At 37.8% G+C, this 16091-nt stretch overlaps 1 pseudogene; it reads right to left on the bottom strand.

The window, feature by feature from the left end:
• Positions 1 to 12: 12 nt before the first annotated feature.
• On the bottom strand, positions 13 to 9573 carry LOC127808527 (immune-associated nucleotide-binding protein 9-like; annotated as a pseudogene).
• Between the last annotated feature and the right edge of the window lie 6518 nt (positions 9574 to 16091).

Here is a 16091-nt window from a genome sequence, read left to right as displayed (position 1 = left end):
TGCTTCACTAGTTTACAGAACAAAACAAAAATTCAGTACAATCGTTACCTTCAGCTTATCAAGATTTAGTTTCCCTTTATAAGGCTGCCCACGATTCAGCTCTATAACGCCATCTAAAAGTCTTAGAAGTTGTTCCAGTTGTCGAGATTTCTTCGCTTCATCCTTAGTCTTATTGTCAAACAGAACCTTTCGGATTCCACATTGACCCAGGATTTCCTACACCACACCCAATAATTCTGCTAGAAAGTTCGTCCATAGTTCAAGTTCACATTACAACTTTATAAACAACAAATGGGGCAGGGCATGGCGTTTTAATTTAAACATGAATATATAAACATCTGTATAATCCACAATTTTCTGATTTAGTTAGGAGCAAAGAGCAATGACACGCAATATATACCTTTAGAGGGTCCGGGCACTCACTGCCCAAGTATTCGTCCAGGGTGACTCCCTCTTCTTTGTTGGGATGAGACGAAACTCAACCCTAAATCAACCCTTTAAAACTTAAATAAATAGACCGATTTCATACACGAATAAATGGACTGAATCATACATAGAAACATAAAACAAATCGAAAACATAAACACAAACGATTTACCGTGGTTCACTCGTTAAAGAAGGTTACGTCCACGTTAAACTCCGGCAAAGGGAGTTCACTACACTATAGGGATAAAAACGTTTACAGTCATCGATTACAAACAAAGAACACTCTCAGATCTCACTGTACAAGAAACAATCTCTCAAATTAAAACACCCCCATAACTACAAACTAAAGATCAGAGCCTTACACCTTAGAGAGAAAACGAACAGAGCATCTATACAGAAAGAATAAATAGAGAATGATCGAAACAAACCCTAAAGAAGACTCAAGCGGTGCAGATTGCATCGTATAAAGGTGAAGCAGAGCATCGATGATCGGGGAAGAGGCAGGCTAATAGACAAAGTGAAGCACGCCAAGTGAAACGGCAAGGCGGTTGCCGTTTTGGCCTTCCACCCAAGGCCCAAAACACTGCCGTTTTGGGCAGCCTTGGGGGTTGCCAAAAGACCCTCCTGCCCTGTCAGAAACACTGTCGTTTTGAAGCTTCACTCAAATACAACAATCTCCACGTTGAAGCTTCAATCATTAAGGGACAACCCACCAACAGTGCAGTAAGCTACAACCTATGCCATCATTACTCATATTGGTTGTTCTTTCAACCAACTGTGACATGCAGCAAGTCCAAACAATGTTTGAACTTGGCTACAGTCACAATTTTTGTCTCCATATCAGCTGGGTTGTTTTCTGTAGGGACCTTTTGAATAATTACATTTTCTTTGGCTACTTGGTCCCTTACAAAATGGTACTTAACATCTACATGTTTGGTTCTTTCATGATATACAGGGTTCTTACACAAATAAATGGCACTCTGACTATCAGAAAATACTACAACTTTACCTTGTAACATATGAACTTATTTCAGTAAACCCTGAAGCCAGATGGCTTCTTTGAAAGCATAAGTGACAGCCACATATTTTGCTTCAGTGGAAGATAGTGCAACCAAAGGCTGCAGCTGTGACTTCCAACTGATGCAATTACCTCCTAAGGTAAAGAATAAAGCAGTTGTAGATTTTTGAGAGTCCCTGTCACCAGCAAAGTCAGAGTCTACATATCTAACAAGATCAAAAACATCACATTTCCTTTTATAAATTAACCCAATATCAGTCAAACCATTAATGTATCTTAACAAGTACTTTAAAGCTTCCCAATGAATTTTACGAGGGTTAGACATGAATCTATTGAGAAGAGAAATTGAAAAAACTAGATCAGGCCTGGTACTAATCATTGAGTACATAATGGTTCCAATGACATTAGCATATGGGATGTTTTCCATTTTAAGCTTTTCAGAATCAGATATAGGACACTGTTTCTTTGATAAAATGAAGTGACCAACCAAGAGAACATTCACTGGTTTACAACCAGACATGCCAAACTTTTGTACAGATTTTAACAAATAATCATATTGATGGATTTTCAGACAAGAGTTACTTCTATCCCTTTCAATAATCATTCCTAAAATCCTCCTACCAGGTCCTAAGTCTTTCATATCAAAGTTGGTATTTGACAGAGATTTTAACTCACATATTTTAGACTTAGACTTGCTAATTAATAAAATGTCATCAACATACAGCAGCAAGTAAATAGGAGTATCAAATAACATGAAATAAAAACAACTATCATATTCACTTCTGACAAAACCAATCCTAGTTGTAAAGTTGTCAAATTTTTTATACCATTGACGTGGGGATTGTTTTAACCCATATAAAGATTTTTTTAACAAACAAACATAATCAGGATGTTTTTTGTTAACATAACCAACAAGTTGTTCCATATAAATTAGTTCTTTTAAATCTCTATGCAAGAAGGCAGTTTTAACATCCAGTTTTTCTAATTCTAAATCATACTGAACAACCATTGCAAGTATCATTCGAATGGTTTTAAATTTAACAACAAGAGAAAATATTTCAATATAATCAATACCTTCCCTCTGGGTAAACCCTTTAGCTACTAATCTAACTTTAAACCTTAAGGGATCATAGGGTAACATATCTTCTTTGACTTTGAATAACCACTTACACTTTATCAGCTTTTGTTTCTGAGGTCTTGGGACCAATTCCCAAGTGTTGTTGGTTATCAAGGAGTTCATCTCTTCGTCCATAGCTTACTGCCATTTCAAACAGTCATGGGAGCTGACAGCCTCCTCATAGGAGATAGGCTCACTACTCCTCATCTCCAAACCTGCCACTAAGGCACAGTAGACTAAATCTGAGTAGGAATATCTTGCAGGAGGTGTAATACCCCATATCTGTATGAGGTCACCGCGTAATTTAGATGAATTTAAAATACCAAAAAGTTGGTTTAAAAGTAAAATAAATCGTCGAATCGACCGAAGGGAGTACCTTGGACCCTAGATGATTAAGAATAATGGTATAGCATCATCAAGAAAAATAAATTATGATTTTTGGTGATGAAAGAAATTGAATCGGGAACAGTTTTCGATACAATTGTCGACCGGGCTGAGAAAATCGAATCGGCGTAGAAGACGTCCAAAAAGTCAAAGGAGCATGTCAAGGACTAGTATTTTATGTATAGAACAACCCTTAAGTGATTTCGGATTGAATCAAGTGGATTTAAGGTCAAAACGATCAGTCGGGCCTAAGTGTAATTTTCTGAATTTGCCCGAAGAAAGTCAAAACGGTAATTTTTCAAAAGTTTCAAGGGAGAAATGAGAAGTACTAATCTTGAGGGTTTTAGTGATGCTGTTGGGAAGATCAGGGGCTTGAGAATGAGGGCCAAAATGTAAGAGGAAGTTTTAAGGGGGCTAAAGTGTAAATAGTAGAAAATGAAGAAAGAAGCTCAGCCATGGCCGCCGCTACCCACTGCCATCACCGGCCAGCCTTCGGGCAAGGCCATTGAGGCCATCTAAGGGTATGAAAATGGGCCCCACAACGTGGGGGTTTAATTAGGATTAGAGATAGGTTAAGATCGGCCAAGCATGGCCATGATTTGACATAAAATAGCAAGGCATGGCCGCGATCGTCGAATTTTTGGGAAGGACGATTTGCACGAAATCATCACGATTTGGGGCCATTAAATGGTTGTAAGGATGATAGAGGCGTCGATTTGACCGGGTATGGCTTGATTGGGCTTCGAAAACGAGTATAAATAGAGGTTCAAATATGGCCGACTGCATCAAAAATTTTACTTCAGATTTCTCACCTTTGGGAGCGAATCAGAGGTTTGGGATAAGGGGCTTTTATTCTCCATGTATTGAGGATCATTTCTGGAGAATTTAGTGAAGTTTCATTAAGATTTGAAGGTGTTTCGAAGCTCGTCGGAAAACGCAAAGCTTCGCCGGAGCAGGACTGTAAATCGTCCAATCGGGCTATTTTCGGCGAGTTTTTCGGCCATATGAGGGTGCCATTGTGATTAACTTGAGGAAGGCTTCAAGGTGGTGTCATCGGATCAGCCATCGGAGCAGGTCGCTATCGCCGGAGAAGATGACCGGAGGTATTTTTTTTGTATTTTTTAAATGTTAAAAGTAAAGAAAATTCGAGAAAAAAATATAATTAAAAGAAATAAAATTTTGGAAAAATATCCATAAATTCAAGAAAAATGAATAGTTTATTTTGATAAATTTTTATCTTGGAAATTTCTTGAGGAGATAATTATTTTGGATTTTTGAAAGGAAAGGTAAATGGAAAATAAATAGGAGGAATTTTTATAAAATTCTGAGAAAATTACATAAGGATAAGAGATTTATTTTATGAGTTTTGGTGATTTTTCTTGGAGGATATTCGAAGGAAATAAAGAATAAATAAATTTTCTCAAGAAAAAGCAATTATGGAAATTTGAGAAAATAGGAGAAAATCTGGAAATTTTCCAGAAAATTCCAGAAGGTTATAAATATTGTTTTATTAATTATTTTGGAGAAAAAGTTGGAAAAAATACTTAAGAGGTATTTATTTGGAATTATCGAGAGAAAATTAGGAAGAAATTAGAGAAAATTTATGAGAAAATTGAGAAAATAGATATTGACTTTCCTTTGAATACATATGATGTCTAGGGTATCGTTGAGGCCCGAATTTGAACTATAGAGAGCCTGACACGAGAATCGAGGTCGGGCACACATTTCGAGGAATCTTGAACTTAGCCCAAAGGTGAGTGGTTCTACCAAAAAAACTTGTTTGTGGCATGTGAATGGTTTACTGTGAGTTTTCATCCCCATAGTTGGGTTTATTGATGGTTTTACAAATGATTATTTACATCTGTATTAGATTTTGTACGATAAATTGCATACATTGAGATATTGATTTTATGTCATGCATGTTATGATTTTTGGCATTGGCATGTTGTGTTGTCCATATATGGGACGTGGGTTGTAATCCTGTGACGTGGACCTCGAGTGACAGCACTCGAGATGCGTGCCGAGGATTAATATTATGTGACCCACTTGGGACGGGGTTGAGACGGACTTCACCCTATGGTACTCAAATGGCGGGGCTGAGAGTGGACACCACCCCGATTGTTGGCTTAAGTGGCGGGGTTGAGAGTGGACACCACCCCGGGTTCCTTTGAGCAATAGCATTAATACCGAGGGGTCGTTGATTCCGGGGATAATGCTGATGTGACACTCTTGGGGCTAGGGTTGCGTTGGGTTTTGGAATGCTTTTGAGTAGGAGCGTAATGTCTAACAATGACAATGGGGTGATTCCCGGGTTCATATGTCGAGGTTGTCCCTCTTAAGCAGGATTGTGTTTGCCAATGGGTCGATCTGATCGTGTCGCCTTAGAGAGATTGCATTTTCCCCTGTTAGGACTAAGTGCTATGTGGAATTCTCTTAGGCTGGGTCATGTCGGAATTTGTCGATTTTATATATGATTTTGCATATATTCATGAAAATGTATTTGAACTCTCACTTAGATGATTCAACATCTAATTTGGACTATGTCCCTAGAATATTCAAACGTTCTAGGTGAAAGTAGTGGCATCAAGGGAAAGAATGTCATCGACATGTAGCTACTATGTTTAGTTTTCGTAGGTTTTTGTTTATGATTACGATGTTCAAAGGTTATGTAATATTTTGATATTTTCATATGAAATATCGATTTGGTTATTGTAAAAGGAATTGTCGGTTATATATCATTGAGGTTTCGATCTTGCTTCCGCTGATGTGATTGATAATACCTGTCTTAGTTTATTAATTTTTAATTTTTGATATGCTGAGAAGGTATAATTGGGATTGTTGAGAAATGATTATGATGAGGGTATGTATATCGAGACACTTATGTTGTATATAATATTGAAAAAAAAAATATTCCCGAAATCTCGAGGTAATGCTCGTTCTGGGAAAACGGGGGATTACAGGAGGCCTTATAGTCCTCCTGCTTCTGTCCCTTGCCAGTTGATAGTCCCTTAGGTTCTGTTGAGGAGAGTCATATTGCTCTTCCTCACCTTCAAGGGCTACAGATGACTCCTCATGATCACTTTCATGATCAGAGGGTAGGTCAACTTCAGGGTTAAAAACATCTGAGGAGGAGATAGCTGGCAAATCAGGAACTACTGCCGGTTGCTCCACCTCATTTTGGGTGTTACCAGTTATAAGGAAATCATCTGGGGTGCTAGATATGGGATAGTCTTCCAAATTTTCTGATTTACAAGGAAAGATGGATTCATTGAATATAACATCTCTGCTTATTATTATCTTAACTCCACCTGAACTCCTATCCCACAACCTATATCCTTTTGTACCATCTTAGTACCCACAAAAACACATTTGATGGATCTATGATCCAACTTTCCCACTAATTGGTGGGAATATGCCTCACAACCAAAAACTTTGAGGTAATTAAAATTTAGTTTTCTGCCTATCCATTTTTCTTCAGGACACTTTAAGTTTAACACAGTAGAAGGGCTACGGTTTATCAAGTGGGCAGCAGTGGAGAGGGCTTCTCCTTAAAAAGTTTTTGGTAGGCCAACTATAAACAGAAGACACCTAACCTTTTCTAACAAGGTCCTGCTCATTCTCTCAGCCACCCCATTCTGTTGGGGTATGTTTCTCATGGTTTTATGCCTAACAATGCCATGACAGTCACAAAACTCATCAAAGTCTTTATTACAGAATTCTAAACCATTGTCAGTTCTTAGAGTTTTAACCCTCTTGTCAGATTGGTTTTCTACCAAGGCTTTCCATATTTTAAATTTGTCTAAAGTCCGATCCTTAGTTCTAAGAGGAAAAACCCAAACCTTCCTTGTAAAGTCATCCACAATGGATAGAAAATATCTGTTTCCACCGAGAGTAGGCTTTTGAGAGGGACCCCACAAATCAACATGCACATACTCTAAGCATACCTTCGCCAGGTGAGTTCCTTTATGAAAACTCATCCTATGTTGCTTGCTTAGAATGCATGACTCACAAAAATTCAAAGGGTCTGTAGGCACTAGACTAAGGTAGCCTCGGTTTGACAGAGCCTTCAGACCTTTCTGGCTCATGTGACCAAGTCTCAAGTGCCAGAGATCTATCTTATCAGCTTTAGCCATGCATCTAGTTGAAACATTAACAGGGGACAATGAATAGCCATTTAAAACATATAGACCATGCTTTTTAGTACCAGTGAGAATTAGGTGTTTGTCCTTAAAGACATGCATATTCCCATTTTCTACTTTATATGAATTACCTAATTCATCTAAGGTACCAAGAGATATGAGATTTCTTTTTAATCCAGGCACGTATCTAACATTAGTGAGTATTTTAATTCTGTTATCATGCACTTTAAAAGATATATCACCCATGCCTTGAACACAACAAGTTTGATCGTTACCTATATAAATAGTTCTTGTTTCTTTGTTACTAAAATTTTAAAACCACTCAATGTTTGGGCACATATGAAATGAACAGCCAGAATCCATTATCCATTCATTAGCAACAGTTGAGCTAGAAACAGTAAGTACTTCAGCTAGGTTATTAGAGCTGCTTGCAGCTATCGATGCATCCCCCCCTTGTTTTTGTTTCTTTAACAAGTCATAACAATATTTCTTTATGTGACCCTCTTTCCCACAATGGTAGCATTTCCATTTAGGCTTTTGCTTACCCTTTTTACCTTTACCCTTAAATGTTGAACCCATAGTTTGGTTACTATTTCCTGTGTTATTTCTTTTATCAGGTTTACCTTTAACAAACAGGTTGTTAGCTGATTTCTTAAAGGAATTTAATTCTAACTCTCTTGCCTTAATTCCAGAAATAACAAGGTCTAGACTAGGCACAATACCAGTATATTGTAAAGCATGTTTAACCACATTATATTCATGAGGCAGTGAGTTTAAAAGGATCATAGCCTCACTAGTATCACCAAGGGCTTGATCTATTCCTCTTAACAATAAACTAAGTTTGGTAAACTCATCTATGTTTTCATCCATAGATTTAAAAACATTCATCTTAAAGTTAAATAGCATACCCTTTAAATAAACTAAATTTGGAGCAGACAAAACAGAGTATAACAAGTCAAGTTTATTCCATAGTTCAAGAGAGGTATTCATGCCATCTACCTTACGTATAACACTATCACCAAGATGCAGAAAAATAAGATTGAATGCTTCTTCCCTTACCTCATCTTCTTTTTCCAACTACCGAAATCGCTTTTACCATCGAATGTACTGATTTCAAATCGGGTTGATGTCATCTTCGCCTTGCACGAAGGTACCCTAGGAAACCCTAGACACTGACCAAGACTCACTCAGCAAAAAATAATAGACCGACGAGAGACTTTCAGTAAACCTTAGGAACCCAGGAAAAATGACACCACAACAGTAAACCCTAACTGAGATAAAACTCAGTCGTAGATACTGCAAGTATAAGGGCTTTGATACCACTGTTGGGATGAGACGAAACTCAACCCTAGATCAACCCTTTAAAACTTAAATAAACAGACCGATTTCATACACGAATAAATGGACTGAATCATACACAGAAACATAAAACAAATTGAAAACATAAACACAAACGATTTACCGTGGTTCACCCGTTAAAGAGGGCTACGTCCACGTTGAGCTCCGACAAAAGGAGTTCACTGCACTATAGGGATAAAAACGTTTACGGCCACCGATTACAAACAAAGAACACTCTCAAATCTCACTGTACAAGAAACAATCTCTCAAAATTAAAACAGCCCCATAACCACAAACTAAAGATTAGAGGCCTACACCTTAGAGAGAAAACGAATAGAGCATCTTTACAGAAAGAATAAACAGAGAATGATCGAAACAAATGAGACTCAAGCGGTGTAGATTGCATCGTATAAACGTGAAGCAGAGCATCAACAATTGAGGAAGAGGCAGGCTAAAAGACAAAGTGAAGCACACCAAGTGAAACGGCAAGGCGGTTGCCGTTTTGGCCTTCCACCCAAGGCCCAAAACGCTGTCGTTTTGAGCAGCCTTGGGGGTTGCCAAAAGACCCTCCTGCCTTGCCAGAAACACTGCCGTTTTGAAGCTTCACTCAAATACAACATTCTTCAAGCGAATCCCCGCCAGTAAACACAATAATAACATAGTCACTAATTTTTTTCCCCACATAAAATCTGCAAACCACATAGAACGGACTCCTCTTCCTTGGTAAAGCGAGTCCTCACTGAGAAGACTACAAGCACGACATCGATGCCATCCTTGGCCATATTGATGACTTGGCCTATTACTTCTCTAATAAATTCAAAACCATAGGATGAGACATCAAACAAACCTGTCATATTTGTCAAGGTTTAAAGACCTTGGAGTTAGCTACATTAAAAAAAACAATTGCAATTACTACATTATATATTTTGGGGGCACACATGCACTTGATATAATAAGACAATGTAATAGGTACCAGGAGAATCGATGACATTAAGCATCTAGCCGCCACTCAACTTTCTTGTCTACATCTTGCACGTGCGACTAATACTAGCAAAAAACGAGCAAGTCCTGGGCATAAATGCCATTCTTCCAAGAATGATATTGCCAGTTGCACTTTTGCCATTTCCAGTATGTCCAACCAAAACCACAGTTCAAGATTTATTAGAAAGCGCATCAGACTGCGAGCCATGACCGATTGAAACAGTAACAGTTTCAGACCCATTTGAAGGAAAGTCAACTTCTGCCCTATCATCATCAGTCCGAGTGCATCCAACAATTCTGTCTCTGTGTAATCAAACTACGTACAAGTTGGCTGGCTGTAGGGTGTTGGATAACAGCCAGAGAGCAAGGAAAGAAAGAGTAGTTGAAAAAGAAAGAAGAGAAAAACAAATAATTAAATAGAAGCGTGGGGGGGAAAGATTAAAAGTCAGGAAGACAAGAAATCATCGATCGAGAGTGTAATTAATTATAAGGTTCTGAATGTGAATGGATGGAGAAGAAGCACAATATTCTAGTTTTGCATTGTTGGCTATGAAGCACACAACGACACTGTTTTTTCCTCTTAAGGACCCGGGCAGGAGGGTCAGCAACAACCACTGCCACGTGGCAGTGGAGGGCATCTTGGCAACTGCCCGAGCGTCATTTCTCTCAATCGTGCAAATTGTCTCGTTCTTGTGCAATCTGGATCATCGATACCACCTTTTATCTGGTTCAATCCAAGCCTTCCAAATGCATTGTGCGACCCCTATTTATTTACTGTGCATCGAGATGTGTAATTAAGAGATAAGGGAGAGATAGTGAATAGATGCTTAGGGTTTGAGGGTTCTTTCTCATTTTTTATCTCAGATTCTCTAGCTCCTTCTCGGTCTTCTCTTTTGTTCGAATAGGGTAAGCCTCTAATCTTCCTCTTTTATGGTTTTGAGGTGATTTTGATAGAGAACTAGTTTCTATAAATAAGAGTGATTATGAGGCTTGTATTCGGTGAGTATTGTAAACCCTATTTTTATCTCAAATAGTGTAGTGAGCTCTCCTTTGTCGGAGCTCAACGTGGATGTAGCCCTTTCGGGTGAACCACGGTAAATCTCTCGTGTTATTTTGCTTTCCATCATTTTATATTTGTGTTTGTCTATCTTTCCATTTTCGGCTCTGTTGAATGTTATAAAAGGTTTTTTTTTAGTGATTCAAAGTGTGCATATGTGTATGGGTTGCTCTCTGTTTGCGTAACAAGTGGTATCAGAGCCATTTCTTTGATACGCACTGTGTGAGTCCTTGATTATTTTATTCCACTCAGAGTCATTTTAGGGTTGTTCGTCGCTTGGTTAGTCCTATTTTTGAGCCTCTAGGGTTTTCTGAAGAGTCACAGTTAGTGGGTGTTTACTGTGTGTCTATGTCAGTGTCTAGGGTTTCATTAGGATACCTTCGTGCAAGGCGAAGATGACAACAACCCAATTTTAAATCGAAACATTTGATGGAAAGGGGGATTTCGAAAGTTGGAAAAAGAAGATGAGAGTATTACTCTCTCATCACAAAGTGCTCATTGCACTTGAACCGAATGACAGAAAATGGTCCACTAAGCAATCAGCCAGTACCGATGAGATAAGGGAGGAGGCATTCAACCTAATATTTCTCCATTTGGGGTATACTGTTATCAGAAAGGTAGACGGTATGACTAACCCCTTGATTTATGGAATAGCCTTGAATCTTTGTATGCTGTTGTTTCTGCTACTAACTTAGTTTATTTGAAAGGTATGCTATTCAATTTTAAAATGAATGCATCGAAATCTATGGATGATAATATAGATGAATTTACTAAACTTACATTAATGTTAAGAGGAACTGACTAAGCCTTAGGTGATACTAGTGAGGCAATGATATTATTAAACTCATTACCTGATGATTACAATGTAGTTAAACATGCTTTACAGTATACTAGTATTGTGACTACATTAGAACTTGTAATTTCTGGTATCAAGGCTAGGGAATTAGAACTTCACACCTCTAAAAAACCTAGTAACAACTTATTTGTAAAGGGAAAATTTGAAAACGGTCAGAGTAGTTTTAACAACAATCAGAATGGGGGTACAGGACATAAGGGAAAACAAAAACAATCTAAATGGAAATGCTACCATTGTGGGAAAGAGGGTCATATCAAAAAATACTGCTATGATTTTATTAAAAAACAAAAATAGGGTGGGAATGTGGCAGTAGCTACCAGTAACTCAAATTCTCTAGCTGAAGTTTTAAATATCTTTTGTACATCTATTATAAATGAATGGATTATGGATTCGGGATGCCCTTTTCACATGTGTCCAAATATAGATTGATTTCAAAACTTTAGCACTAAAGAAACTGGTACTATTTTTATGGGAAATAATCATTCATGCAAAATTAAAGGTATAGGTGACATCTCTCTGAAATTACATGATAACAAAATTAGAATGTTAACTGATGTGAGATATGTACCTGGATTAAAACAAAACTTGATTTCTCTTGGCACCTTAGAAGAATTAGGGATTTCATATAAAGCTAAAAATGATTTTCTGCATGTGTTTAAGAATGATGACCTTATTCTCTCTGGTACAAAGAAACATGACTTATATGTGTTGAATGGTTATTGTCATATTCCATCTACATGCATAGTTAAATCTGATAGAACATATCTGTGGCACTTGAGATTTGTCCATATGAGGCATAAAGGGCTACAGGTACTGTCCAACCAAGGGTACCTTGGTTTAGTGTCTACAGATGCCTTAGGCTTCTGTGAGCCATGTACACTAGGCAAGCAACATAGGCTGAGTTTCCCAAAGGGAACTCACCTGGTGAATGTATGCCTAGAGTATTTGTATGCAGACCTTTGGGGTCCCTCCCAAGTTCCCTCACGCGGCGGTAACATGTATTTCTTGTCCATAATTGATGATTTTTCTAGAAATGTATGGATATTTTTAATGAAATCTAAGGATCAAACTCTAGAGAAATTTAGATCATGGAAAACTTTGATTGAAAACCAAATTGATAGAAAGATCAAAACTCTAAGAATTGATAATGGTTTGGAATTTTGTAATAGAGATTTTGATGAATTATGTAAAACCCATGGTATTCTAAGGCATAAAACAGTAAGAAACACCCCTCAGCAAAATGGAGTTGGTGAGAGGATGAATAGAACCTTCTTAGAGAAGGTTAGATGCCTTTTGTTTACTGCTGGAATGCCTAAAACTTTTTGGGGAGAAGCCCTATCTATAGCTGCTCACCTAGTGAATAGAAGCCCTTCTACTATTATCAATTTTAAGTGTCCTGAAGAGTAATAGACTAGGAGAAAATTGAACTTAGACTGTCTAAAAGTGTTTGGTTGTGAGGCCTATGCCCGTCAATCAGTAGGAAAATTAGATCCCAGGTCTATTAAATGTGTCTTTGTTGGATATCAAGAGGGAACCAAGGGTTATAGGCTATGGGACAGAACTTCAGGTGGAGTTAAAATCATTATTAGCCGAGATGTAAAATTTAATAAATCAATTCTCCCATGCAAATCAGACAATAATGAAGATAACTCAAAACCTAGCAGCCCTAGTGATCTTATGTTAGGTGGCAGTACTCAAGTTGAGGTGGAGCAACAGGATTTTCCTACTACTCCAACCTCCCATAACCCTTACACTCTTGATGAGCCCTTAAACCAAGAAGAAACCTTTGATCAGCATAGTGATCATGAGGCTCAACCTGATGACCCTGAGGTTGAGGAGTTTGACTCTCCTCAACAAGACCTCGGTAGCTATCAACTCACCCGAGACCGAGTGAGGAGGTCTATTAGGCCTCCTGTTAGATATGCATATTTAGACCTGGTATTTTGTGCCTTAGTTGCCAGAATGGAAATGAGAAGCAGTAAGCCTACCTGCTATGAGGAGGCTATCAGCTCCCACGACAGTACTGAGTAGAAATAGGCAATGGATGATGAAATGACCTATTTGAAGGTCAATAAGACTTGGAAACTAGTTCCAAGACCTGATAAGCAGAAGTTAATTAAATGTAAATGGCTGTTTAAACTTAAAGAAGTAATGTCTCCATCTGATCCTCTAAGATTTAAAACAAGACTTGTAGCTAAAGGTTTTTCTCAAAGAGAATGAATAGACTACACTGAAATCTTTTCACCAGTAGTTAAATTTAAAATCATACGTATGATACTTGCTGTTATAGTGCAATTTGACTTAGAACTTGAACAAATGGATGTCAAAACTACTTTTTTACATGTAAACATTGATGAGATAATTTACATGAAACAACCTGTTGGATACATTGACAATAATCATCCTGACTATGTTTGCTTACTTAAAAAATCATTGTATGGATTAAAACAATCTCCTAGGCAATGGTATAAAAAGTTTGATAATTTTGCTACTGAGATTGGTTTTAACCGAATTAAATATGATAGTTGCTTTTACTACATACTATCTGATATCCCTGTTTATCTTTTACTATATGTTGATGATATCTTGATTATTAGCAAGTCCAAGTCCAAAATTTATGAGTTAAAGTCACTGTTAAACACTAATTTTGATATGAAAGACTTAGGACCTACTAAGAAAATCTTAGGGATGATAGTAGAAAGAAATAGAAGTAAAAGCAAATTGAAAATACACCAACATGATTACCTACTTAAAACTGTTTAAAAATTTGGTATGGCTGAGTGTAAAACTGTTAATGTTCCTTTAGCTGGACATTTTATATTGTCTAAAACACAGTGTTTATCATCTGAATCTGAAACTCTTAAAATGGAAAACATACCATGTGCCAATGTAATTGGGACCATAATGTATTCGATGATAAGCACTAGGCCAGACCTAGCATATGCAATATCCCTACTTAGTAGGTTTATGTCTAACCCTGGAAAAATTCACTGGGAAGCCTTAAAATATTTGTTAAGATACATTAATGGTTCCCTAAATGCTGGTTTAAACTTTGAGAGAAGAAATGATACCCTTGACCTAGTGGGATATGTAGACTCGGATTTTGTAGGAGATAGAGACTCACATAAGTCCACCACAACATATGTCTTCAAATTGGATGGCAACTACTTTAGCTATAAGTCTCAGTTACAGCCTTTGGTTGCTCCGTCTTCCACTGAAGCTGAGTATGTGGCGGTCACTGATGCTTTCAAGGAAGCTATCTGGCTTCAAGGTCTCTTGCGAGAAATCAATCTTCTACAAGGTAAGGTCAAGGTATTTTTCGATAGCCAGAGTGCGATTCATTTATGTAAGAATCCTGTTTATTATGAAAGAACTAAACATGTTGATGTAAAGTATCATTTTGTGAGAAATCTGGTAAATGATGAAACTGTTGTAATCCTCAAAGTGTCTACAGAAGATAATCCAACTGATATTGGGACGAAGGCAGTGACTGCAGCTAAGTTCGAGCATTGCTTAGGCTTACTGCATGTTGAAGTTGGTTAATCCAAACCAACCAGAATAATGAAGGTGAGGATAGAAGTTTGCTACACTTATTGGTGTTTGACCTCTTGTATCGTTGATGCTTCAAGGTGGAGATTGTTGGCTGTGAAGTACACAACTATACCGTTTTTCCTCTTAAGGACCTGGGCAGGAGGGTCAGCAGCAACCACTGCCACGTGGCAATAGAGGGCAGCTTGGCAACCGCCCGGGCATCCTTTCTCTCGATCATGCAAATTGTCTCCTCCTTGTGCAATCTAGATCGTCGATGCCGCCTTTTATCTGGTGCAATCCAAGCCTTCCAAATGCATTGTGCGACCCCTATTTATTTACTGTGCATCGGGATGTGTAATTAAGAAATAAGGGAGAGAAAGTGAGTAGACGCTTAGGGCTTGAGGGTTCTTTCTCATTTTTGATTTCAGACTCTCTAGCTCCTTCTCGGTCTTCTCTCTGGTTCAAATAGGGTAAGCCTCTGATCTTCCTCTTTTATGGTTTTGAGATGATTTTGATAGAGAACCAGTTTCTGTAAATAAGAGTGATCGTGAGGTTTGTATTCGGTGAGTATTGTAAACCCTATTTTTATCTCCGATAATGCAATGAGCTCTCCTTTGTCGGAGCTCAACGTGGACGTATTCTTTTCGGGTGAACCACGGTAAATTTCTCGTGTTATTTTGCTTTCCATCATTTTATATTTGTGTTTGTCTATCTTTCCGTTTTCAATTCTATTGAATGTTATAAAAGGTTTTTTTCAATGATTCAAAGTGTGCGTCTGTGTATGGACTGCTCTCTATTTGCGCAACATGCATTTTACAACCCATCACCTTCTATGCTTCCATTCCATGGTAATATTGAGTAAATGTTATGAGTTCAACATTTCACGTAGCCCCTCCGTCGCTCGGCATTTCTATCGGAAGACAGAGATGTATATACAAATGCAATAGTTTATTGTTAGTGCGGCATCTTCAGCTGTGAAAGGGTACGCCGGAGAGGGACATTTTCCGGTGGGATTGGTGCATTTTATGAAAGGGAATAGAATAAGATAAATATATTATCTGGCGTAAATTAGCATTATTTATTAATTTTGGAGGTGGGTTTACTGCTCCTGCTCATGGGGAGACACATTATTTTCCATTTGCCCGGCATGGGCATTTGACTGTTGGGTATATGCTGTTAGGAAAAGGGAACAAATTCATCAAAAAATTTAAAATAAAATTCTATCAATTTTAATTAATAAAAAA

Source organism: Diospyros lotus, chromosome 8, assembly GCF_014633365.1.
Source record: "Diospyros lotus cultivar Yz01 chromosome 8, ASM1463336v1, whole genome shotgun sequence".
NCBI classification, from domain to species: Eukaryota; Viridiplantae; Streptophyta; class Magnoliopsida; order Ericales; family Ebenaceae; genus Diospyros; species Diospyros lotus.
Note: the sequence above shows the minus strand (reverse complement) of the source record. Positions and strands in the feature narration are given on the sequence as shown.